General features: G+C 45.4%; 1 protein-coding gene across 2 annotated transcripts in view; it reads left to right on the top strand.

Annotated features, from left to right (window-relative positions):
• Prkcb (protein kinase C beta) overlaps nt 1-26,114 on the top strand; it is a 345,665-nt gene that overhangs the window by 139,676 nt on the left and 179,875 nt on the right. The gene's annotated exons all lie outside the window — the stretch shown is intronic.

Below are 26,114 nucleotides of genomic sequence, written 5' to 3'. Positions count from 1 at the left end.
GGTGAAAATGCCTGATACTTGCTTTCTAAGGCTTCTCTGGTCACTGATAAATGAACTTACCCAACCTGAGGGGCATAGGAGAGGGCTTCTAGAAAAATCCTTTCTTGTAAGAGAAATGAATACATTCCCATCCCTTCTTTTGCCCTCTTTGGACTGTGTGTGTGTGTGTGTGTGTGTGTGTGTGTGTGTGTGTGTGTGTGATGCTCAGAGTTGTGGCAGGCTTTGGGGCTAATGAAAGAGACATCTTGAGCATGGTGACTCAGAAGGGCTGAAGCCCTGTTTCATTGATGATGCTAAGATATGGGATCCGTCTGTGTCTCCTCACCCTGGATCGGTGAGGTAAGAAGTTTGCTGTTTGCAGTATGCCACTCACACGCCATAATTAATAGGGCTTTCCACTGTGAAGTTTCCCACCGCCCAGGAGTCAGCTAGCTCTAGGGCTTTGTTTCTGTTTGTTTATCTTGGATTTTCCTCATTTGTCTTTGCTCCCACACCAGTCTCGTTTCCCACCTAGAATTGATGGCTGACTGGGCTGGTTATGGTGGTGTAAATCTCTCTTCCTAGCATTCAGGAAACAGAGGCAGGAGGATCTCTGCAAGTTCCAGGCCAGCCTGACCTATATAATGAGTTCCAGAACAATAAGGGCTATATAGAGAGATCCTATCTTAAAAAAACAAAAACAAAAACAGAAAACACCAGGTAGTGGTGTACGCCTTTAATCCCAGCACTAGGGAGGCAGAGGCAGGCAGATTTGCATTTGAGGCCAGCCTGGTGTGCAGAGCAAGTTCCAGGACAGTCATGGTTACATAAAGAGACCTTGTCTCAAAACAAAACACCTCAAACCAAAGCCAAAGCAAATAAAAAACAAACAAAAAAACCCCTAAATTTTGAGCTAGGCTATACTGGCACACGCCTCTAATCCCAGTACTTGACAGAGGCAAGTGGATCTCTGAGTTTGAGACCAGCCTGATCTACAGAGTGAATTCCAGGACAGCCAGGGCTTTGCAGAGAAACCCTGTCTTGAAAAATGAAACAAAATAAAAAATAATTGGCGACTGACGTCAGCTTTCCCCAAATAAGGAGGGGCTGCCTTCTGTCCCGCTACTCTTCTGCCAGTGGTCAGCCAGTTAGATCTTGCTGCAGTTCAGGAGGCAGGTGTAGTGGGAGTTCAGGTGATGGCTGTTGCCATAGCAACAAGAACAGTCCAGTCTAGAGTTTCTGTTGCTGATACATTGTTTGGGAAATGTGATCCTTGAGGCTGAAAACTCCAAGGAATGGGAGCCATCCAAAGTTCTTTCAGATCTGAGACAGAACTTTAGTTTATATAAAATTATATGAAAGGGAGAATTTTTAGCTTCTGTTATCGAAAAGTCCAAGAGAAGATTTGACATGATAAGTCAAGCGGTTTCAGTGAAATTCCTGGGAGTCTTCTTCTTCTTCATTTCTTGGGTCAGCGTTCCTGTGTTTGATTCATTTTTAGGAAGTTTTCCTCCTATAAGAACACAGTGGTTGCTGTACCTTTCCTCTTGTATCAGCACTGCAACTCCAGCGACTAGATCACGTGGCCAGAAGCAGGGGCTATGCTGATTGGCAAGCTCTGATCATGTGCTGTGATGGTCTGAACGTTTGGTCTCTCCTCAGATTCATGTTGAAATTCTCACCCCCAAATGATGGTATTGGAGGCAAGACTTTTAGGAAGTAGTCAGGTCAAGAATGGGGAGCCTTCATGAATGAATGGCATCCACATCTTTAGAAAAAGGACCTAAGAGATGTCTCATCCCCTCCACCATATGAGGTACATCAGGTGTCTTAGGGTTTCTATTGGTGTGAAGAGACACCGTGTCCACAGCAACTCTTGTCATCATAGTGGGACATGGTGGTATGCAGACATGGTGCCGGAGAAGGAGCTGAGTGTCCTACGTCTTGACTTGCAGGCAAAAGAAAGTGAACTGAACACTGGGCAGTATCTTGAGCTTATATGAGACCTCAAAGCCCATCTTCACAGTGACACAGTTCTAACAAGACCACACTTTCTAACAATGTTGCTGCCTTTGGGGGCCATTTTCTTTCAAGCCACCACACCAAGACAATAGCAATGTAAACAGAAGAAGGCTCTCACCACACACTGGGTCTGCCACTCCCTTGAGCTTGAACTTCTTGGCTTCTAAAACCACAGGAAATGGTTTTGTAATTTAAAAGTCACCTGTTTTGGTTTGGTGACCCAAACAGACTCACACAGGAAGTTTTGTGCCAAAGATGGTTCTAGACAAATAGTAATTCAGGGATGAGTTTGCCAAAGTGACTCTGGGATTTCTGGAGTCGAGGCAAGGCTCTCCAGATGTCTGTAAGGATTCTCGAACTCAGCTTCAGTATATGCTGTTTCCCTGATGGCCAGGATCCTGGCACCAAGTGGCAATTAGAATGATGTCATCCCCAGTTGCTCCTACTGACCCATCTGTAAACACGTGGGCTCCTTTCTCCAAGACACTGTCCTTTGATAGCCTCGAAACACTGGCTCTTCTGGGAGAATTTCTTCCACCAGAGAAACACTAATGGCTCTATTTTGGGCTTCTTATGCCTCTAACAGGAGTAATGGAACTTGCTAGATTAAGGATGGGGTTTTTCCTGATGAGGGGAAAGGAAAAGTATGTCTGGTACCTAAGACTTCTCTTAGGGAACCACCATGACTTGTGATTAAGGTCTACAGAAAACCCTAGTAACCCAACCTAGACCCTTTAGGAATGGAGGTTTAGATCACTGTATCAGGCAAAGAACCACCATCAGCTGAGGTACTTGGCTTGACAGCAGAGGGAGCATAGAATGAGTAGAAACAAGCAAGCACCACCTATACCCCTGCAGCCAGTTATAGAAATGAAGACTAATTATCATGTGTATTTTGTTTTGTATACAGTTTGTGTATGTATGCACCTGTATTAAACAAGTATCTGCTTTCTTTCTGCTCTTAGTCTTCTGTCACGTAAGATTAGATGTGCTGACTTCAGGTCAGCACTTAAGTTGCTAATTCTACATCTTAGTATTTAAATACAAGGTATCAAGAGAAGAGGAATCAGTGCTCAGTGACTTTACCTCATTCCCAAGGGAAGAGATTAGTGTATTTGTGGTTAATTCAGATCTAATGGTATCATCAAGTAGACTATGACTTCATTGTTCTTTATTCGGAAATTAAATATAATTCAAAGATGCAGATACCAAGTTCAGAAAGGATGAACTTACAGTGGTTGATTTCTCAAGTATCAGCTTGCCTGGGTTAAGAGATGCCCTACGAGCTGGTCAAACAATATTTAGGTGGGTCTTTGAGGGGTTTTCCAGAAGACCTTAGTGCTCAAGTCAGTAGATAGAGTAAGACACATTGCCCTCATCTGTATGGTGGGTAGCATTCAGGCTGTTGAAGACCCAGGTAGAAGAAAAAAGCAGACAAAAGGCAAACTACCTCTCTGTTTGAACTAGGGCATCTATATTTCTTCTGGCCCTCAGTATCAATGTTCCCAGGTCTGAGGTATTCAGGTTTGGACCAGGATGTATACCATGGCTTTTCTGCTTCTCTAGCCTTTGGACTTAGCTTTGGTGGAAATAAACTACTAGACCTCTTAATTCTCCAGTTTGCAGATGGCAGATCATGAGATTTCTCAGCCTCCATCATCATGTGAGCTGATTCACATCACCAGTCTTTATATCTGTAGCTACATCTTTCCTCTCGGCTCTGTTTCTTTAACACATGTACCTACTCCCAGAGATGAGAGCTTGTATTTTCATTCCCTGGTTAAAGAATGGGGATGGATGGCCTCTTAGAGGAACCTAGAGAATCATATTGTGTGCTGGTTAGAACTATAGACTATAGAACAGACTATAGATTCAGCCCTCTTAGACATAAACCTGTCTAACCTGCTATTTTAGATCTTAAATTCTACTGAAAAATGAGTAAACTGATAGCCCTTACCTTATAGCATTGTTATGAATGTCAAATGCATAATTATCCATGAAAACTCCTAAAACAGTGTTTGATACCGGCTTTATATAGATGATGATGATAATGTTGATGATGACAATGATGATGATGATGGTAATACTGACGAAGGTGACAGCAGTGACTACTTCAGTGCATGTGGGTGGGTGGCAAGAACAGACCGAGCAAGCCTGGAGAATGGACAGACTTTCTGTGGACCATCTGGCAGTCTTCCCTAGGAGTGTGAAGGCTTCGTATGCAGCATAAGGAGCAACCCTTCTCTGTATGAATGGGGAAATGTGGCCATTCCTTGCTTTAGGCACAGGGAGAGCAGAGAGTGCTCCCCCAGTCTCCATGCATAGGATTTGGCAGCCTACCTGCAACGACTCTCTCTCTCTCTCTCTCTCTCTCTCTCTCTCTCTCTCTCTCTCTCTCTCTGAATGCTATTCCAAGAAGGTCTGTTGGCAGCAAGAATGATGAATTGGTCCAGACTCCTGAACTGACTTGACTCGGTTCATTGACCTTTTTTTCTGTCTGTGGTTGGAGACGTGATTAAAGACCTGGACACACCTGCTTGTCCACCTGGATAGGCTGTCTTTGGCTGCTTCTGATGCTCTTGCTGATCTAGGTGCCCCCCCCCTCACGTGTGACCTTGAAGGACCAAGTATGCAGCAAGCTTATGAATCAGAAATGCATGTTTTTGTCTAGGGAAAAGAATGATCAAGGTCCCATGCCATGTTGTCTGCTCTTCCAAGCACCACCTGAACTGGCATATATTCTGGACATCATGACAGGTTTATATTTGTGTGACATTGCTCTATAGATGGAGTCTCACTGTGATATACTAAGTCAACCACTGTCCCAGTGAATCTAGTTACTGATGCAACCATTCAATGGCAATGAGACTAGACAATATACACAGCACTCACCGTTGCCAGGCCTTAAAACATGGAGGAATTAGTAAATGATGTCTGCTCTTCCACAGGCCTCTTTCTCCTTCTTTTCCTAACATTACAGATTTTTAAAAATTAATTTTAATTTGATTTATTTATTTGTTTGTTTTTCGAGACAGGGTTTCTCTGTAGCTTTGGGGCTTGTCCTGAAACTAGTTCTTGTAGACCAAGCTGGCCTCGAACTCACAGAGATTCACCTGCCTCTGCCTCCCGAGTGCAGGGATTAAAGGTGTGTGCCACCAATGCCTCGCTCTTAATTTTTTATACAGGATTTATTTTATTGTATTAATTTGTTTTTGGTTTTTTAAGACAGGGTTTCTCTGTGTAGCTCTGGCTGACCTAGAACTTGCTCTGTAGATCAGACTGGCCTTGAACTCACAGAGATCCAGTTGCCTCTGCCTCCAGAGTGCTGGAATTGGCTTGATCATAGTCTTTCTCCTCCCCAAATTCCTCCCAGATCCTCCCTACCTCCTTACCCACCCAACTTCATATTCTTTCTCTCTCTCAGAAAGGAAAATCAAGACGAACAGACAAACTGAAAACAACAACAAATCAATGAGACAAAAAAACAAAAAACAAACAAACAAAAAAAAAACAGTGACAGAACAAAATTTTGTCTCCTTCTCATTCTTGGTCTCATCAGATTGAAAACTGTCCTCTCCCGGGCATCTTGGAGTTGGTTCTCTGGAGCTGCCATAGCATCACTTAGGGACAATGTTAGGTTACAAAGCACCAGAACAAGAAAGGGAGGGAATATCTTCGAGGGATGGGACTAGGGCAAGTCAAGTGGGCTGTTTGCCCTGACTGGGACCTTTATCTGTGCTTGTGCATATGTGGTGGGTTGGCTGGAGGCTGGCAGGGATGAGGCTGCTGGCCCAGGTGCCTTGGTTATCCTTCATGCAGCCTCGTCCTTCATTCTCTGGTTAGTTTTGGTTTGTTCATGTGGTGGTTTCAGGGTTCCATGAACACCAAGAACATTTAAAGCCTGTTGTTGTGTTTGCTAGTGTCCCACTAAACCAAGGTTGTCTCATGCTCAATTCCAGATTAAAAAAATAGACGTGACTGTGTCATTAATTTGCCGCATGTCCTCTGTACTCAGGGAGCCACTGTAGGACAGAACTCTGGAGGCCATCAGTCTGTAACTTTTAGAAGACCTGCAGCCTTCCTTGTGATTCAAAGAGGCATAGATGACTTCACTGAAAGAATGCACTCCACTCATTCTCTGTCCCCGGCTGATTTAGGCCTTGCTGGCTACAACTAAGCCATGTGGCAGGCCACTGATTATGCTGGTGGTAGCTAAGAGTATGTACTTGGGATTCAGACATATGTGAATTTGGGGCCCAGCTCGACCCAGATTCTCATTATGAAAATTTGGGCATGTCTTTCTACTTTCCTGTGCCGTGGTTTCTTTATATAAAACAGGATGTGAGTACCAACCACATGGGTTTATTATCGGGATACTTTTTAAATGTATCGAAAATGGAAAGGGGGCTAGCAAAGACAACTGGGTTATCAGCACAAGCTTCACAAAGCCCTTGCTTGAAAGTGCTTCACACAGCCTGTGATGAAGCCTTAGACACAGTAGCTGAGGGTCTTTCTGTTGGTCTAGCTCCCTCCCTACTCTGAGGATGCCAAGAGTCCTCTACAGTCCCTGGTCTAGAGCGTACCAGCATGATATAATTACCTTTCCATTCCCATCTTTATTATTTTATATGAAAGCTCAAATTCCGTGATGCAATGCTGGGAAATCAGTCTTTGCATCCAGGAAGCGCTGGTGTCAGATTCCAGCTCTGTCACTTATTGCTCCTGTGGCCTTGTTAAAATAATTCAATCCCTATAACCTTTAGTTCATATCTTTAAAATGGGAAGGATAATAGCTAAATCCTTGGAGGTAGGTGTTGGGAGTATTCAATGAGAAAACTGCTTGGACCACACCTGAGATAGTGTCTGACCCATAGCAACACTCAATAAATGTTTTTAAAATTATTATTAATATCTAGAGGTGTCTCTACTTCTCAGGAATGAATGCAGGCCACCCTCTGACCTGCCAAAGAATAATGGCTAATAAAAATAGCACTAAGTATTGAACGGGGGCCCTGGGCCAGGCAGTTCAGAAGTGGAAAAGCACTCCCTAGGTGGTTTGTCAATATTTTATAGTCTTAGAAGTAGTTTGTGATTTGAAAATGATGGAGCCTAACCCCTTTGCCCTAAGGATGACAATTCTAGGAATTCCTGCTAAGGGGTTATTTAAGGATAGGTGCATCTATTTAGCTAGAATGACATTCATTGCATCAGTATTTATAGCGACTGAAATTTGGAAGTGACTCAAGCAACCACTGATGAATGCTTATATAAGAGAAATCTATCTCATCCTCATAATGGAATCCTAGGCAGCGATTATGTATCAGTGTCTGGGGCGACAGAACTGGTGTAGATCTTGGCGGATCCAGTTCTTATGCAAGTACATATGCCTTCCAGAATGAATCAAAATGCATGCTTGAGATTTATTCATTATCATAGGAAATTATATCTTAATAAGAGCCAAGCTGATTAAATGTTGGTGTAGGAATACTATCATTATTTATCTCTTTTAAAGAGCAGATAGTTAACTTTAGAAGTGTATGAAGCACCAAAAACATGAAAGTATTATTTTTTATAGTATTTAAATTATCATTTATAAGCTGGGTATAGTGGTACATGCCTTTAATCCCAGCACTTAGGAGGCAGAGGCAGGTGGATGTTTGTGAGTTTAAGGCCAGTCTGGTCTACAAAATAAGTTCCAGATAGGGCAATTGCCCAGAGAAACCCTGTCTCAAAAAATCATATATATATATGAAGCAGTATTTGAGATATGCACTGGTTAATATTAGATATGCAATATTTAATACATACTATGTAGTATTCTATACACATGAAAACCAGAGGCCACATTTCCTAAACATATTTTACTGGTAACTGTTAACTCTGCTCACTGAGTTAGTTGAGCATAGTGAACAGTTTATTCCAGTTTCTACATGTAGAACTCTGAAGGTCACTTGGGATTGTTCTGAGGCTGGCTCCTCCCATTTTGGTGGGGATGATGCTATTTCCCATCTAGCCTAAACTAGTTCGATTCAGTCAAGACTGAGCACCAGTAGAAGCTTGGGTGTATCAGAAGTACTGCAGAGAGGCTTCTAGATGCTCCTGAGAGCCTCTGCCATGGGGAGCCTGCTTAATTCCCACACATGAGTATCTTCTGGTGTTCCTGATAATATTCTGATTATCCATATCTCATGACCTCAATTCATGTGTGGCCCAAGAAAGGGAGATAAATCTTGACTTTGTTATGCTTGACCCCATCCATTATAGTGTGAGTGGCTTATCTTATCCTATGTGATAGTGTTCAGTTTCCCAACTCAAGAAAACAAGTTTTAAAAGCTGCTCTCCTCTGAAGGCCTGCCTTGCTCTGCCTTACATAACAGCAAGTGGGGACATCTGTAGCTCACTTCCAGCAAGGAAGCAACAACTAGGGCTGAGACATCACCTCTTGGCACCACCATCACCTGGACCAGAACAAGCATGAGGCTTTCTCAACAGGGGCCACATAGTTTAAACAGTACAGTGCCCTCTTCCCCTTCTCTCCCTCCTCTCTAAATCATCTATTATTTATCGACATCAGAGAGAACACCATCTTGCTAGAATCACTTCCTATTTATATAACACTGCAGACTATAGCTTCTGGATTCACAGCCAAGATACTCAGTAACCATTTGTGCATTACCAAATGCCAAAAGGATGCCTCAGAGGGTGGTGGTGGAGATGTCTGGAGGATTGTCCTGTCTAGGTCAAATATCCAAAAGGCTGCCATATATCCATGCTTTTCAGTAACTCTCGAGGGCAGAAGTTAGATCTGAGGACCAGCTGTGTAGGATAAAGAGGCAGCTCACACTAGTGAACCTGTTTCTGTATGATTAGGAACTCCCATCCCAGTGGAAGGACTGACTACTGGGCATGCTCTACAGGCTGTATTTATGGCAGTTACACATTCTTACTGGTGGATCCCTAAGAAGTGCCGCTCTGAGAACAGAGGCAATGGGGGAATCTGAGGCGAAGTCACCCTTTATCCAGGAAAGAACCAACTAACCGGCCCACAGCTTAATCTGTATGTCACCTAGCTATCATCTCATGGTTTTCTGTGAATTATAAGAAAGTTATAGACATGGTAGAGAGACATTAGATTTTTTTCTTTCCGCAGTTTGACCACGTTCTAAATGAATCCATTTTCCTTTATAGATTTCTGTTTCCTAATTTCTTTTGGAATCCAGGAAGCCTGAAGTGGTGGGCTTCGGCCACAGTTCTATCACTAGCTAGTCATCTTGGGTTGCGTCCGGTCGAAACTGCCTTTAGTTATCTGAAGTGAAATGAGTTCGTTGGCCAGGAGCTAGTGCCTTTCTGGGTGTTGAAAGAAAATTAGTGCAGCTGCATCAGCTGTATCTGAGTCTGACTCTTGTGTCCTTTTGTCCCTAAATTCAAACTCCACAGGGAGTGAGACTGTTTAGTCAAGATGGCGGTCCCCAAACAGTCAGGGCTGGGCTTTGAAGGAGCCCCTCCAAGATGAGGAGCTGAGAAGGTTTTCAAACGGAATGGAGGGCCTGCTGTGGAAAAACAGAAGCAAGGTGTCAAATAGAACAAGGCATCGTGTGCACACTCCAGTTTCTGAGTACTGGGCTGGAGAGATGGCTCAGTGCTGAAGAGTACCTACTGCTCCAGCAGAAGACCCAAGTTCAGTTCCCAGCACCCACACCAGGCAGCTCACAGCTACCTGGAGGTCCAGCTCCAGGGTATTGGATACCCTCTTCAGGCTTTTGTTCTCTGGACACACACACACACACACACACACACACACACACCTTTAAAAAGAAAACAATTTCTAAATGCTACTTTAAAAGCTTACGTCCAGTGCCCAGGATTACCTGGGTGGTCTGATAAAAGCCTGAGAACTGTGTTTTAAAAATATTCTCAAGGAATTCTGATGGGTAGGTAGGCAATATAAGCAATATATATTCTGAGGCCAGAGTAGTTGGGCTTGTTTTCCAGGTTTCCTCTAACACGAGCTAGCTGCATAACCTTTCACCTTCATTTCCTTTTCTGGAAAAGGAAGAGAAGAGCTCTGGCCTCATAGGGTCCAGGTGGGGATTAATGGAGACTAACCAGGGTAAGGGCTTCCCGGACACCCCGTGCCTTGTGCATACTAAGTGTGATCTCCACCACCGCAGCTTGGAAGACTTGGGTGGCGAGTGTGCAGCCTTATCTTGGGCATGCCACACATCCATTCTGATTTCCACTAAAGAGAAACCCAGGGTCCTCTCCCATGGTGTGCTTGGGAGCCAGACCTAATAAAAGGAAGATTTGGGATGAATGCAGATTCTTTTTTGACAGTCAAGTGAATCCCACATGAACCTGCTCTCTGGGCTGTGGGCCGGCAGAATGGGCTCGCCAAGGTCAGCGTGCAGCTGCCTGTCCCTCACTGCCACAAAGACAGAGCTTCATGCTTTGGAGGCAGAAGCAGATCTGTAGTGCTGGAGGACCAGAGATGGGAAAGCAGCTGTTTTCGCTACTCTCATAGAGTAAGCCCTAGCTTATAAATGAATGAGTTCAGCTTCTCCTGGTCAGGGTGGGGTTGAGGATAGAGTAGGACTTGTCTCGTCGTTGGATGAGACAAGTTCCCAGAAGCCTCTTGCCTCTGAGCCTGCTAGCCCAGGGAAGAGGGAAGGAGAAGTGAAAACACAGATGACTCTGGAACGGGCACTGGACTCTGGAGTCAGGAGATATTCTTTCCAAACTTTCTGTCTTTGACCTTGTGTGATGCCAGGGTCTCCCTCACCTTAAGTGATCTAGGATTCTATAAAGGCATAAGGCAGAAAGTGGTGAAGCAAGACACTTGGGGACTTTCTTTGACCTTTACTCAGACAGGCAAGGGCACATACACTCACAGCACACACACACACACACACACACACACACACACACACACACATACACACACACACACACACCAGAGCCAGAATTCATTGATATAATTCTGCTCTAAGCATATCACACCATAAGTCTTCATTTTTCATAATACATCAGGAAACAGATTCTCATTGCTAACATCCCACATTTCACACAGGAGGAAACTGAGATATTTGGGCTTACCAAGGGCTTTATCTAGAGACACGTGACAGTGAGTAAGCTCACACTCGAGCCCAGGCCATCTCAGCCTCAGCCCCATCTTCCTACCCAGCATCTTACAGTGCCTAGTAGCCTTGGACAAACCTAACGGAAGCAGCAGCCATTCTTTGCTTTCCATGTGTCCTGCCAAGACTTGGTGACCCACAGTCTAAGGCCCATTGGGTTCAGATACACTTGGCACCTCTCACTGCTGGACCGACAAGATTCCTTCTCTGAGTAATTTAGAATCTGGACTCAAAACTGCTGGCTTTAGGCTGGGCCAGTCATACATTTCTGAAAGCTGTTTATTATATATGAAAAGTAGCAGGCTCGATGGATTTCTACATCGAGAACTTTTCTTTGTCATCACGCACGCCTCTTATGCTTCCTCTGGTCCCTGCACCTCCAACCCCATCCATCAAGTTAACCACTACTCAGGCAACCAGCAGTTTGCCTGTTCTCCCCTCAGGTGGCTATTTTATTTTGCAAAGAACATTTCGTAGATTGAGTCTCTTACTAAAGCTGAAGTGTACAAGGTATTAGTATTGACTGCGGGTCCCCTGTTGTGAAGCAGGCCTCTAGAGCTTGTTCAGCTGGCGTGGCTGCCACTTGATGCCTATTGATTAGTAGCTACTCATTTCTCTCTCTGCGTCTAGCAATGAGGCTTGTACTCTTTGATACTATATATTTGACTGTTGCAGAGACTTCATAGAGTGCTTGTCCGCCAGTGGTTGGCTTACTTCACTTAGCATGGTGTCTTCAAGGTTCACTTATGTTATATCATATTGCAGAATTTCCTTCTCTTTTAGGGCCGAGAAGGATTTTAGTGTATGGGCCTACCACAGTTCCTTTATCCGTTTATTCACCAAGGGACACTGGTGCTTTTCTGCATCTTGACTATTGTAGCTAGTGTTGCAGTACACATGAAAGTGTTGGGCTCTGCAGGATCTTAATTTCCATTCTTTAAATTTCTTTATTGGGTTTATTCATTTTATTTTTCTGTGTAGATATTTTGCCTTCATGTATAAATGTGCACTACATAAGTGGTTGGTGGCCACAGGGGTGAGAAGAGGACATCAGATTCCCTGGAGGTGGAGTTATAGATGGGTCCTGGGAATCAAACCTAGGGTCCTCTGTAAGAGTAACAAGCGCTCTTAACCTTGTGGCATCTCTTCAGTGATTTCAGCAATTTTGTATAAATACCCAGAATGAGCTCCCTGGATCATATGGTTGTCCCATGTGTGTCTCTCTGTGTGTACATGAACATGTGGATTTACATGTGGAAAGTAGAGGACTCCTTCAGGTGTCATTCCTCTACAGGCATGGTCCACTGTGCTTTTTTGAGACAAGGTCTCTCGCTGACCTGGGACTCACTGATTGGACTAGGCTGGCTGGTCAGCAAGTCATGGCAATCTGCCCTTCTGTACCTCCCAAGTACCGGGATTCCAAGTGCGTGCCACCTTGCCTGCTTTTTTGTGCAGGTTCTGGGCATCAAACTTGGATTGTTACACTTGTGTGATAAGCACTTCGTGGAGTGAGCCACCTCCCCAATCCCCCAGGCCATGCCATTTTTAACGGTTTGTTGAATCTCTTGTGTTTTGTGGGCTGCAGGCTTGATTATACATTTCTTCATTATGCAGAAGTGACCAACAGGCCTGTAAAAGATGCCCAAGTATAATCAACAGGGTTATGGCAATGTCACAATGAAATCCACTAATGTGTGTGATAGTTTAAACAATTAAAAACTGCAAAAGGTTCAGTGTTGCTGATCATCAGAGAAATGACAATCAAAACTATACTATGTCACTCCATACCCATAAGAGTAAAAAAGATAAGTAATACCTAAAAACCCCGAAGGCTCACAGGTGAGGATGTGAGTTCTTGAGGGGGGGTATGAAATGGTGCAGCCACTTGCAGACACGTTTGCATGATTGAACTTTGCCTAGTAAAATTGTACATGAGACCTGCTGTGTGTCCGGCGGCTCTGCTCAGAGCTTTGAGCGTGGCCACGTGACTTTGTGTGGACGTATGCTATTAGTCAGAATGTCCAACTTCAAAGCCAGCAGAGGCCAGCCAGAAAAGTCAACAAGCCAAGTGTGATGGTAGGCTTGTCTTTCTGGCCCATCACACCCAGCCTGGAAGCTGTTACTCAGCTCTGTTCCCCAGTCCAGTTCTTTACAGGATCACGATCTAGATCTCCCAGCTTTTCCATCGAAGCCTGAAATTTTCTACATTTAGATGGAGTGAACCATTTGAGAATCACCACCATATTGTTTCTGTTTGTTCGAGACAGGGTTTCTCTTTGTAGTGCTGGCTGTCCTGGAACTCGATCTGTAGACCAGGCTGACCTCAAACTCAGAGATCCACTTGCCTCTACCTCCTGAGTGCTGGTATTAGAGGGGTGTGTCAGCACCGCCCAGCTGGATTTTTTTTGTTTTATAGGTCAGGGTCTTACGTAGCCTGGGATGCTCTTGAACTTGCTATTTAGCTAAGGATGACCTTGAACTTCAGATTGTCCTTTCTCCACTTCCTGAGTTCTGGGACAACAGCAGTCACCACCACGCTCAGTTTGCTCAGTTTATGCAGTGATAGGGTTTGAACCTAGGCCCTCACACCTGCTGGGTCAACACTCTACCAACTCAGCAACACACCTACGCTCACTCTGGGGTATTTCTAAAACACAGTTCTGGGCTGGAATCATCCTTGAGGACCTCCAGTTCACAACTCTTGCAGGTGGAGACTGTCTATGGAAAAGTAGAGGAAACGGAAATTGAGTCAAACTGGCTGTTTTGGGTGATGGACAAAGGTCTGTCTTCCCCCATGCTGTTGTTGAGGTTTGAATGGCCTGTGCACCTTCGTTTTTCTGATGGTGGCACACAGCAAGGTGCCCCTTTAGTGCCTACTTTAGTGCCCCTGTTGTTGGGAGCATCCTCCGTGTGTCCAGTGGGATCTACAGGAGCATCCCTGGCCACTTGTTTCTTCTGAAGACTTTTGGGGAATATACTCATCACTTTGAATATTTATTAGATGATTGCCTTTGTCAGGGAGGGCATGGGAACCTGCTAGAACTCACCTTCCCTTCCTGCATTCAGTCAGCTGCCTACTTTCCTAATCAGACCTTTCTCCACACAATTTAAAATTTAGTTCTATCTATCTATCATCTATCTATCTATCTATCTATCTATCTATCTATCTATCTATCTATCTATCTCTATCTATCTATCTATCATCTATCTATCTATCTATCTATCATCTATCTATCTCTATCTATCATCTATCTATCTATCTATCTATCTATCTATCTATCTATCTATCTATCTATCTATCTCTATCATCTATCTATCTATCTACCTATCTATCATCTATCTATCATCTATCTATCTATCTATCTATCTATCTATCATCTATCTATCTATCTATCTATCATCTATCTATCTATCTATCTATCATCTATCTTTCTATCTATCTATCTATCTATCTATCTATCTATCCATCCATCCATCCATCCATCCATCCATCCATCCATCTATCATCTATCTATCTATCTATCTATCTATCTATCTATCTATCATCTATCTATCTATCTATCTATCTATCTATCTATCTATCTATCTATCTCTGTTTTTTGGTAGTTTTGGGGGTTGAATGCAGAGTTCTGGACACGCTAGGCAACCATTCTACCAATGAGCTCCACCTCAGTCCCCACTCTAACTGTGTGGATGGCATATGTGCAGGTGCACACTCCTGTGCATACATATGTGCAGCTGCACACTCCTGTGCATACATATGTGCAGCTGCACACTCCTGTGCATACATATGTGCAGCTGCACACTCCTGTGCATACATGTAGAGGCCAAAGGAGTCCTTCTCTGCTACCCTCTGTCTCGTTCCTCTGAGCATGGCTTCTCACTGAACCTGGAGCTAGGCTGGCAGCGTTAAACCCTACCAATTCTGTCCCCAGACCCAGTAATTGAGGGGGACCCTGCAGGCGGTCATGGCAGGCAGGAAAGGAACCATGAAGAGGTGATCAGTTTGATATCATCAACCTGGATCTAACCCGGAGGAGTCTGGTGTCAGGCAGTTTATTCTCAACAAATTTAAACATAGTATAATTTAGAAAGAGGTTTCCTGGAGGGATACAGTTCCCCATGCACAAAGAAGTATAATCACAGTGGAGCTCAGCTCAGGGTACATTCATTTCTTCCAAGATGGGCTCTAGGGATGGGCGAGCTTAAAGGTCTAAGGAAGGCTCTGGCCTGGTCTCAGTCATACTGAGGGTCATTTGGGCTATTAGCCACCTCAGGTTCTGGCTGTGGGAGCTTGGGGGAGTCCCTGGCTATACAGATAATGTAAGGGTCATCCAGACTATTAACTACCTCCTGTCCTGGTTGTGGGAGCTTGGGGAAGCCCTGACTACATAGGTAATGGAAGGGTCACTTAGATAACTAGCCACCTCCAATCCTGGTTGGAGGAGTTTGATATGGCCTGGCCCAACAGATAACTGAGGTCACCAGGCTGCTAAACATTTTCAGTTTCCAGCTTTCTGGACAGAAGAACAGGTTATACATATTTCCCATTGGCAAGACAATCCCGTGTGTTTAACATTCCCGGTTTCTCTGAGATCTGTGGAGCAAGGACCTTCATGCTGTGCTCCCAACACAAAATGTTGGGGTCACAGCTGCTTGTGGGGCCACATCCAGTTTTTTCCCTTTGTGTGTGTGTGTGTCTGAATGTATGGCAACGTATGTAGAGGCCCGAGGTTGGTGTTGGGAGTCTTCTTCTCTTCCAAGAGCTGGGAGCACAGGAGTTTTCATGAATTCTGGGGATCTGAATTCAGGCCCTCAGGCTCACATAGCAGGTGATCTGACCAACTACTTTTCCCACTATTCTAATTCTCTGTCTCTGTCTCCATCTCTCTCTCTCTCTCTTTCTCTCTCTCTCTGTCTCTTTCTCTCTGTGTGTCGCTCTCTCTCTTTCTCTCTCTCTCCTCTGTTAATTTGGGGTATGGAGAGGAAAGCCAAGCCCAGCTGCCCTTTTCTCCAGTCCAGACTCATCATTTCTACATATAAAATTTTTAAAAAGGCCCTAAAAAAACTTCATGAGCTTCTGGCATTTGTTTGGCATCTTTCCCCAACTCCTGGGCTGAAATAGATTTTTCTCCTATTTTTAAACAATGTATTCTGGTACTCTCAGTGACAGTGTGAGGATGAGGGCAGAGTAAAGTGTACAGGTTCAAGAGTGTGATCCTGCATGCAGTCCAGAACAAACACTTCTGGGTTTGGGTCTCACCGATGCAGTTTTCTCCCGTCAAGTAGGGATACTGATAGTCAACTCATCCCTCACAGTTGCTGAGTTAGAGCAATGCCTGTCTTAGAACAACATGGCAGGAGCTCCCGGAGCAAGCTGTTCCTGCAATAGCAACAGTGATTCCCTCCCACCTCCCATGAGTCTGTGGTTCTCTACAGGAGAATGGTTCAGGTCTGTGGTTTTACCCCTCCCCATCAGGACAGGGGTGATGTGTGGCTGCTCTAGCACGTGCGTAAGCCCTCCCAGCGACCTTTGAAGGATGAAGACTTTCTAAAGGAAGCCTGGACCTCAGTGCCGGCATGTGCAGAGCCAGTGCTCCTCACTCAGGGCTCTTGTTTAGGTGGGCAGAATGCCTTCGGATCCTGGTTGCTGGGGATCGGGATTGTGAAGATAGGAGCCTGCAAGCACTGGAGACCCAGGGATCCCAGGGCTGGGTGATGCCCTACTGGCATTTGCCTTGGCAGCATCATTGGCAGTGCCAAGATCCCCGCATAATTCATAAACTCTCCACATGGTGTCCTTTCAGAGGTCCTTTCTACCCTCCTAACACAGAGACCTGGGTGTGCTCAGTGCTCTGGTGTCAAAGGTGCCTCCTGGAAGCCAGACACCTCCTAGTGAGCCTAGAAATCACACATTGCAAGGGGAGTCAGCTCATGTATCTGGATGGTACCCACTTAGTTGGAGGGTTCAAACCACGTCCCTTAGCCAGAATATGGCGTCTGAGGGAAGCTGGGTTGGGAGCAGAGGGAACAGGCATGCGTGTTTTCTGACAGTGGGAGACTTATTTATAAAGTGAGATTGTCGTCCACTGCAGTGTGACTGTTTCCTGAAAACTTTGAACAATGGCTGCATCGAGAGGCCTCCCCGGAAGGAGGCAGGCACTTTGGAGCAGCCTTGACCTGAGGTCAATAGTACAAGGGAAAACCCAGCAGCCCCTTTGGTCTTCTGAAGGGGGAGCTGAGACGGGACCTTGGAAATGAAGATCACAGACGTCCCTTGCATTAAGATAACCTGGGTTAGGTGTCCGCTCCCTACTGGTCACGAGACTGGGTACAATAAATGCCCTTTCAGAGCCGGGCGGTGGTGGCGCACGCCTTTAATCCCAGCACTCGGGAGGCAGAGGCAGGTGGATCTCTGTGAGTTCGAGGCCAGCCTGGTCTACAAGAGCTAGTTCCAGGACGGGAACCAAAAAGCTACGGAGAAACCCTGTCTCGAAAAATCTTAAAAATAAATAAATAAATAAATAAATAAATAAATAAATAAATAAACGCCCTTTCATTGAGTCTTCACAGAACCAGAAAGCAAGAACACTGGTTTATCACACACAGCAAGCACATGGTGTCCACTGTGTGCCGGGCATTGTGGTGCACCCTGCTAATCCATAGAGTTCTCAGAACTTCATGAGGAGGCCATGCTGTTGTAATTATCATTTAAATTTTTTTTGGGGGGGGGATGAGGCAATATCCCTCTACATAACCCCACCAGCCTGAAGTTGCTGTGTAGTCTAGGCTGGCCTCAAAGACATGATCTTCCCGCCTCAGCCTCCAGAGTACTAGAGCCATAGGCGTGTGTCACCACGCCTAACTTTGTGATTTCAGCTTCAAAGTTGAGGAGATGGAAGCAGGGAGAAGTCGGGGAACCCTCTGCAGGTCACACAGCTGTTAAGCCATCGAATTCAGGGTAAATTGCAGCGTGGGCTTCCTGAGCATGCCACTAAGCTATGGGGCCTTTATACGTGACGGTTCATCGCTATGTGGGAGCAAGCCCAATGCTTGGCGGGAAGTCACTGGCCAATTTCAGGCACTAACTTGATAGAACAGAGGTGATCTCTCACTCTGTATAACTTGCATGCACAATGAGAGGTGGACCTTCTGGAAAGTCACTTACAGGTGGGGCTGAATTTATTTGGTTGGGGTGGAGCTTGCTCTGTCTGCTTAGCCTTCCAGAAGGAATATAATCCATGTGCTGTGGAAGACTTGCACTCTCTCCACCGTGCCCTGGGCTCTGGGAATGGTCTAGCTAGCCGAGAACACTCCTTACAAACCCCGAAGTGGACACGACTAGCTTGCCTTGGACAGGCGTCCTCCAGCAAGAGCCGCAGCAGCTGCGGCAACACCTTTCCCCAGCAGGGCCTGCTGTCTGGTTAGAGCAGAAACCCGTATATAACTCTTCTGCCTTTATACCACTGGTTACAATAACACGACAAAAACTGCAGTTTAAAGTCAACAAACTAAACTAAAAAGAGAAAATGCATAGAAATAAAAGAATTTGACCCTAATTACAAAGAGTTTTGGGGTGGGGTACTCTTCTGAAGGAACATAAAGAAAAGCTCAAATTATTTCTGCGTTCATTGTCATCCCCCTACCCTCTCCTAAGTTCTGAACCCCCACGGTCCCTCTTTGCTCAACTGTAGCCCTCAGCTCTGCAAGCTCCTTGTCCACGGTCCTGATCGGCTCACTTCTTTCTAAGGTGTTCGGCTCAGTGGAGAGCTTGGGTCTGGAAACTCTTAGTGCCGCTGAGTTGGCACTGTTGTTGCAGGCTTTCTAGTCCTAAGCAGGACAGTCTGGGGGGCTGCCGCATGTGTGTGGAGTATCATAGCACTCTCTAAGGCGAATAAAAGCTTTGAAAGTGGAAGGAGAAGAAAAGGTAGAGCCCCGGCACGCTGGGGGGGGAGGGCGGGGGGGGCAAGTATTTTAAGATTGCCAAGGTGTCACAAACCTATCATATATTAAAATAGCATGTTTGGAGGTAGGAATAAAGAGATCACTGGAGCATAAGAGAAATTTAAAAGTGAACAAAAGATCCATAAGAAATTAGCACGTGATAAAAGAGACATTTCAAACCAGCCGGGAGAAAGATGCATTCCATGTGTGTGTTGTTACGACTGGCTAAACACTAAGAAAGGAATGAATGTCTTTTCTCAGAGCTCATATTAAGATGAATTCCCAGGGAAATTATAATCGTAGAATAAAAGATGGAAAATGTGAAGGGACCAGAAGGAAATATTGGGAGGGGGAATTTCTAATTATGACAGTAAGATAGAACCCAGAAAGAGAAAGGGAAATCTATGCTTTATTCCACATGTGAGCATATGAATACACACACACCCCACACATACAATATACATGCATACCACACATGTACATATACACATACACGCCTGTATGTGCACATACATAAACACCACACACATACATACACATATGAAGATACAAATACATGCACGTATAAATATATACACACATAAGCATACAGAAATACTCCTCCCTGTATGCTCTACACACGGCCCAAAGATCATCAACAGGATTAAAAGGCAAATGAGGAACTAGAAAATGCTATATCACGAGTGAATAATTAATATCCTTAATTAATACACGGGAAAATTTGTTACAAGTAATTAGAAATAAATGAACTTGAATCTAAAAATGTGCAAATGAGGGCTGGGGATATAGCTCAGTGGAGAGAGCACTTGCCTAGCAAGGGCAAGGCCCTGGATTCCTTCTCTGTACCATGAAAAGGTGAGGGATGAAGAATAATGAAAGAAAATTAACAGTAGCAGTGGATACTAATTAAATGTAGATTTGCACCAGCTACTGTTAGGCGGTTCCCATGAAATGTCTCAGCAAACTCTTGTTTCCTTAGGAATTAAGTTTTATTACTTGTAAACCATTTTCATGTGAGAAAATGACAGCCTAAAAGGGTTGAATAATTTGCCCAGAGTGAAAGAACTGACTTCCAGAGGCAGGAGTGAAGTACGGAAGTGGCTATCCATTAGCCCCTGACACTGATTTTGACCAAATGTGTGTCGGGACCCAGGCATCTGTAGAGTTCTACCAGGTTTGCACGGTGGAAGTTCATCCTTGAAACTGAACTATCACTTACCAGAAAAAGGGCAGGGGCTAGAGTCATTTAGTAAACCACCAATCACCTCACCCAGTCTTTTCCACCCTCTTCTGGTTTTACTCATTCTCTTCTCTCAAACACAGCGCCCCCTCTTCCCTTGTGGCGTGTGGGTGGAATTACAGCTTCTGAAGCGCAGTTGCACAGCAGTCTCTGCTGCGTCATCTCTGTGAGGTTTCCAGGCTCTTCTGTCTTCTGGAAACGGTTGGCCTTTTGATTTAAGTTGGGGGCATGCAGGTGTTGGTGTCTTTTAGAGTGAAGTGATCTGATGGATCTTGAAATATTCTGATTTATTTAACAACTGTAGAATGATGGATGTTGAGAAATCTACCTCATTCTTTCCCGCCTCAGAAGTAAACACTTATGAGATTTTCTTGTGTGTGTGTGACTCCAGAGTTTTACCTTGCTGTGGATAATGAGAAATGCCACTCCTCTTTCTTTCTGGAGTTTGAGGCAGGCCAGGCAGCTGTCCAGGCTGGCTTCGTATTCCCTGTATAGCCCAACGTGCTGGTTGCTTATATGCCAACTTGACACAAGCTAGGGTCATCTTGGCAGAAGAAACCTTAACTGAAAAAAATGTCCTCATCATGTTTGCCTGTAGGTAAGGCTGGGAACGTCTGCTTGATTCTTGGTTGGAGTGGGAAGGCCCAGCCCTCTGTGGGTGGTGCCACCTGGGTCTATAAACTAGCAGACTGAGCAAGCCATGTTGAGCCAGCCAGTAAGCAGAGTTCTTCCATAGCTTCATCATCACTTCCTGTCTCCAGGTTCCAACCTTGAGTTCCTGCCCTAGCCTCCTTCAGTGTGGAGTGCAAGCTGTAAGCTGAAATAAACCATCTTGGGTGTTTTTTTTCAGATTCACCTAAAAAAATATATATCTTTTCTGGATGTATAGCTCACTATAGCTTGTGCATACCCTGGGATTCCCTCTCAAGTACCAATATCACACAAGTTTCCCTGGTTCACACATAATGGAAATATATGTGTACCCCGAAATCACATGACACCTCATAAATATGCACATTCAAGTCTCAATTGAAATGTTTTGATCATTTAACGTTATTAACTGACTTACAATCACGCAGACATATCCTTGCGGTGTTTCCATGCCAGTACAGCTGTACTCACGCCTAGGTCATGTCGCCTGTGGCTATGTTCACTAGGATTCATTTAGGCAGCTCCCACCAATACTGCTTGGCTTGTTTAAAACCATCAGTGCTTAATTCCAGCACTGAGAAGCCTGAGGCAGGAGGATCCTTGTGAATTTGAGACCAGTTGATGCTACAGAGTGGGTTCTAGTAAGATAATCTATCTAAAGAGAAAAAGAAGAGGAGGAGAAAATAAGGAAGGAAGGAAGGAAGGAAGGAGGAGGAGGAGGAGGAGGAAGAGGAAGAAGAAGAAGAAGAAGAAGAAGAGGAGGAGGAGGAGGAGGAGGAGGAAGAGGAGGAAAGAAAGGCCCAAGATAAAACCATTTGTTATTACAATAAAAAACAGAATGTGAGGGCATTTGGGGTTTGCCACCCCACTGTGTCTAGGTTTGATTGGGCTCATGTGGTTGCCGAGACAGGTGTCTTCTTCCCTTCTCACTGCTTCCCTCCCAAAGCTACGCATTCAGTGCAATAAACAATGCCAACTGTCCCATGGGCATCATAACAATTGCCCCCTCCACCAGGAACATACATATCTGTTTTTCAAGAGCTCCTGACAACTCTTGGGATAGGCATTTTGAGATTTAATTTTAAGAATTTTCTATTTCATTTAAATATATACAAGGAAAGAAATCTGTATTTGCACATTGATCCCATTCTTAAGGAATTTCTCTTTAAAATGTGCCCTTGGTTACTGTTGTATTGCAGTGAAGGGACATCACGACTAAAGCAGCTCTTGCAAAAGGAGGCATTTGCTGGCGGGCTTGCTTACAGTTTCAGAGTGGTGGGGGGTGTAGTGGCCCACAGGTAGGCATGGAGCTAGAAAAGTAGCTGAGAGCCTACATCCTGATTGGGGGGGGGCAACTGGCAAAGAAAGAGAGAGAGGGAGGGAGGGAGGGAAGAATGGACTGGGTTTTTGAAACCTCAAACCCTACCCCCAGCAATATGCCCCCTTCAACAAAGCTATTCCCCCTAATTCTTCCAAACGGTTCTACCAGGGACTAAGTGTGCGAATATACGAGCCCGTGAAGAGTATTCTCATTCGAACCACTATAAATGCCTTCATTGAAATAAAATTTAAAAGTGCCAAAGGAATGCTGTCGTACATGGTCTGTGGATGTATGAGATTTCCATAACTCATGGCTGTGGTTTGGGAAGTCTGACTGGTAATTTCCCCTCTTTAGGATAAGACAGAGAGCTAGCACTTCCCTGTGCAGAGGCCTTTTCACGGAAGTCAGTCCATGGTGAAGAGGTTCTGTTGTTATAGCAGGATCCAGAGACTCTGCGAGGTTAAGTGCATTGCTGGTGGCCACACAGCTCACACAGAGCCCATGTTGGCTCATATTCTTCTGTTTCAGGGTTATTTCTAACTGGAGTCTTCGGTTCAGTTTGGCCCCACCCATCTGCCCTTGCCCTGGGTACTTCATCTTCTCCTTTGAGGAATACAGCTTTGGGAGCTCTCATGACCTGTGATGTCCAGGGCTAATAGTAGGCTGAAGTTGTGCTCTGGTGGGGTGTGTGCTGTAGGGGTGTTCCTCATGGGCTGTGTCCTGTAGCGGTGTGTCCTGTCGGGGTGTGCCCTGCTGGGGTGTGTCCTAGTGGGGTGTATCCTGCTGGGGTGTGCCCTTCTGGGATGTATCCTGCTGGGGTGTGCCCTGTTGGGGTGTGCCCTGCTGGGGTGTGTCCTATTGGGGTGTGTCCTGTTGGGGTGTGTCCTGCTTGGGTGTGTTGCTGGGCTGTGTCCTGCTCTGGTGTGTCCTGCTGGGGTGTGTCCTGTTGGGGTGTGCCTTGTTGCTTTTGTCGCCTCTATACTTAGCTTTGGCTTCTACCCAGCTGCACCCTTGCCTGAACCCAGCAGAACCCAGCTCCTATGCTCAAAGCCACAAGGCTCCCATTCAGACTGGGAAAGGCCTTTTTATAGATTGGGACTTAGAGGCTCAAAGTTTTATTTATTTTATTTTTTATAGTCTCTTATTTTATAGTCTCCCTCCTCTTTGGCTGCCTCAGTCAGATTGAAACGAAAAGATGCCCAGCTGCCTGAGACATGCCTGCCCTTCATTCCTGGGAACTCCGTGTCTTTTTTTAAAAACTGACCCAATGACTTTTACTGGGGTTGTTTACAGGTGGGGTGGAGATTATTTAAGGGGCACGAGCACCTTGCCAGTGGCTCTATCACTGAGGAAAATGTCTCATGATCCCCATCAATCATCTACTGTATGTGAACCCCCCATGGAGGGAGGGATGAAGCAGTCTTCCTTTGTGAGGACAGGCTCGGTCCTGTGCATGGGCAGGTGACCTGTGAGTTTGGAGTTCACAGTGCTCTTCCTCAGCCGTCTCAGGGTCAGAAGTGTCAGGAACCAGAAGTGCAGGTTCACTATGCTTAGTCTGGATACAGAGCTCCTACCACATAAATATTAGGGAAAGAAATCCGGCCAGGATCTTAGGAAAACATGCTTCCCATGGGTGGAAGAGGTGACTCCAGAGATGCTCGAGAGCAGGGGTGCAACAGTCTCAATGCTGTTTCTAAAAGCCTTTGATACTGTGTTTGATAAGATTATTGGGAAGCTTAGAGGCTGTGCTCAAACCCAAAGGACTGTGGGGGTGAAGAAGGGTATCTTGCAGACATCAAAGAACTGAGATCTTCAGGGCCAAGTGCAAAAGGGGAAGGAAGAACAGGTATGGTGGACCACAGTAGGGGTCCCAGAGACCGTGGAGAATGGGAAGGCTCAGCCAGCCTGGCAGCCAGTGCTCCGTGTGTAGAAAGGCGTGTCCACGTGCCACAACTTGTAATATTTTAGTGATATCAGGAAGTGCACATTGTACCTGACATTTTACAACTCTTAAAGGGAGCAAATTCTCTCAGCTTTCTAAGAAACACCATATGGAGTAGTTATAGCTGGTTTGCAGGCTGGAGATGGCCTGTGGGCCCCAGAGTGTGACCACCGAGCATGGAGGAGGAGGCTGGCCAAGGATCAAACAAGTTAAAGGTAAAAGTCAACAGGGCCTGGGCGATGTGGGGAGGAGAGCAGAGAGGGGGAAGCTGCATCTTTGCATTAGATCAGAGACAAACTGTAGGGAGAGTTTGGCTTCGGGGCTGCATCTCAGATGGATTAGTGAGGTTCTCTAAAGGAACGGAACTGAGAGAATGGATGAGTATGTATATATTATATACACATATAAATCACACATACACACATATATATATGTATATATATACACATATATATATATGAGTTATTAGAGTAACTAAATGGCTGTGGCTCAGGGAGTCCAACAATGGTTATTGGACACTGTAAAGGCCAATAATCCAATGATTGCCCAGTCCATGAGACTTATCTCAGCAGTCCCAATCTGGCACCAAAGGCCTAAAGAGCGGGGCAAGCAGGCAAAAGGCCAAGTTTCTTTCTAATGTGATCTTTGTTCTGGGTCACCACCAGAAGGTGTGGTTCTGATTAAGGGTAGCTCTGTCTTCTTCAAATAATCTGGTTAAGAAAACCCCTCTCAGATGTTCCCAGTGGCTTGGGTTTGTGTTGGTTCCATACACAGTCAAGCTGACAACCATGATTAGCTGTCACACCAGGGCAGGTCAAAAGCAGGATCCTAGATTGAGAAGGGAATGTAGGTGTGGATTAAGGTACCTGTGTTGGATTGTTTGATCATCACTCTGACTGAATACAGGGCAACTTGAAGAAGGAGAGATCTTGGCTCACAGTTTCAGAGGGTTCAGCCTGGGCTCCCGTCACCCCATGCAGGAATGCGTGGAAGATGAGAACCGCTCACTGTCCGGTGGACAGGAAAGGACCAGAGAAAAGATGCCTCTAAGAACACACCCCTAGGGAGCTAGTCCCCATCTCTTAAAAGTTTCACCACCACCAACAAGAGTCATTAACCCCAGGACCTAAGCCTATGGAGGATGTTTTAGATTCATTCTTTAACTGACGTTTAACCTGGATTCACCAGCACATTCATGCCACTTGTGAAAATACTGCATATTTTTAAACCAATTGGTGCACAGCCACTGGGCCCTCTGAGGCACTGCTTCCTCCTTCCAGCTAGCCACACCCACCTCTCCATAGCCAGAGCTGCAGGGTTAACACCCAATCCTCCCAGGCCCTGCCCACTTACTCCGCTCTGATTGGTTAGTGGGAGGAGCCTGTGCTAATATCCACGTAGTTATCTTGACTCTCACCTTTGGAGGCAGGAAACACAAATGGACACTTTTAGGGGATCCAGGAAGGCAGTGCAGCATGTCTCTGAGAGGGAGTCAGGCTTGCTAACCCTAGGGTCATGTGATACCCCCACACCTCACCCTCACCTTTTGGAGCACACTTGAAACCTCTGACAAACCAGCCTGGAAGTACATGCATCCTGGCCTCTTTCTACCATCAAGCTGCTCAGTAAACTTGACACTCCAGCCAAGAGTTCTCTTCTCCCACCAGCTATGTCTCAGGCTGTAGAGACCTCCAGCTGAAAACATGGCTGCCATCATGGCCCATACTGGAGATAGTACTGGGCTTGCTTAGCTCTGGACAGACATCCTGGAGGGTTCTCCTGAGCCTGTGAGTGTAGTTTAATGCCAAAACTGTGTCATGGGGCAGGAGGGAGGAGGATAGAAAGGATCACAAGATGCCACAGCTTGTCTATATAGTCTGA

Source organism: Chionomys nivalis, chromosome 8, assembly GCF_950005125.1.
Source record: "Chionomys nivalis chromosome 8, mChiNiv1.1, whole genome shotgun sequence".
NCBI lineage: Eukaryota > Metazoa > Chordata > Mammalia > Rodentia > Cricetidae > Chionomys > Chionomys nivalis.
Note: the sequence above shows the minus strand (reverse complement) of the source record. Positions and strands in the feature narration are given on the sequence as shown.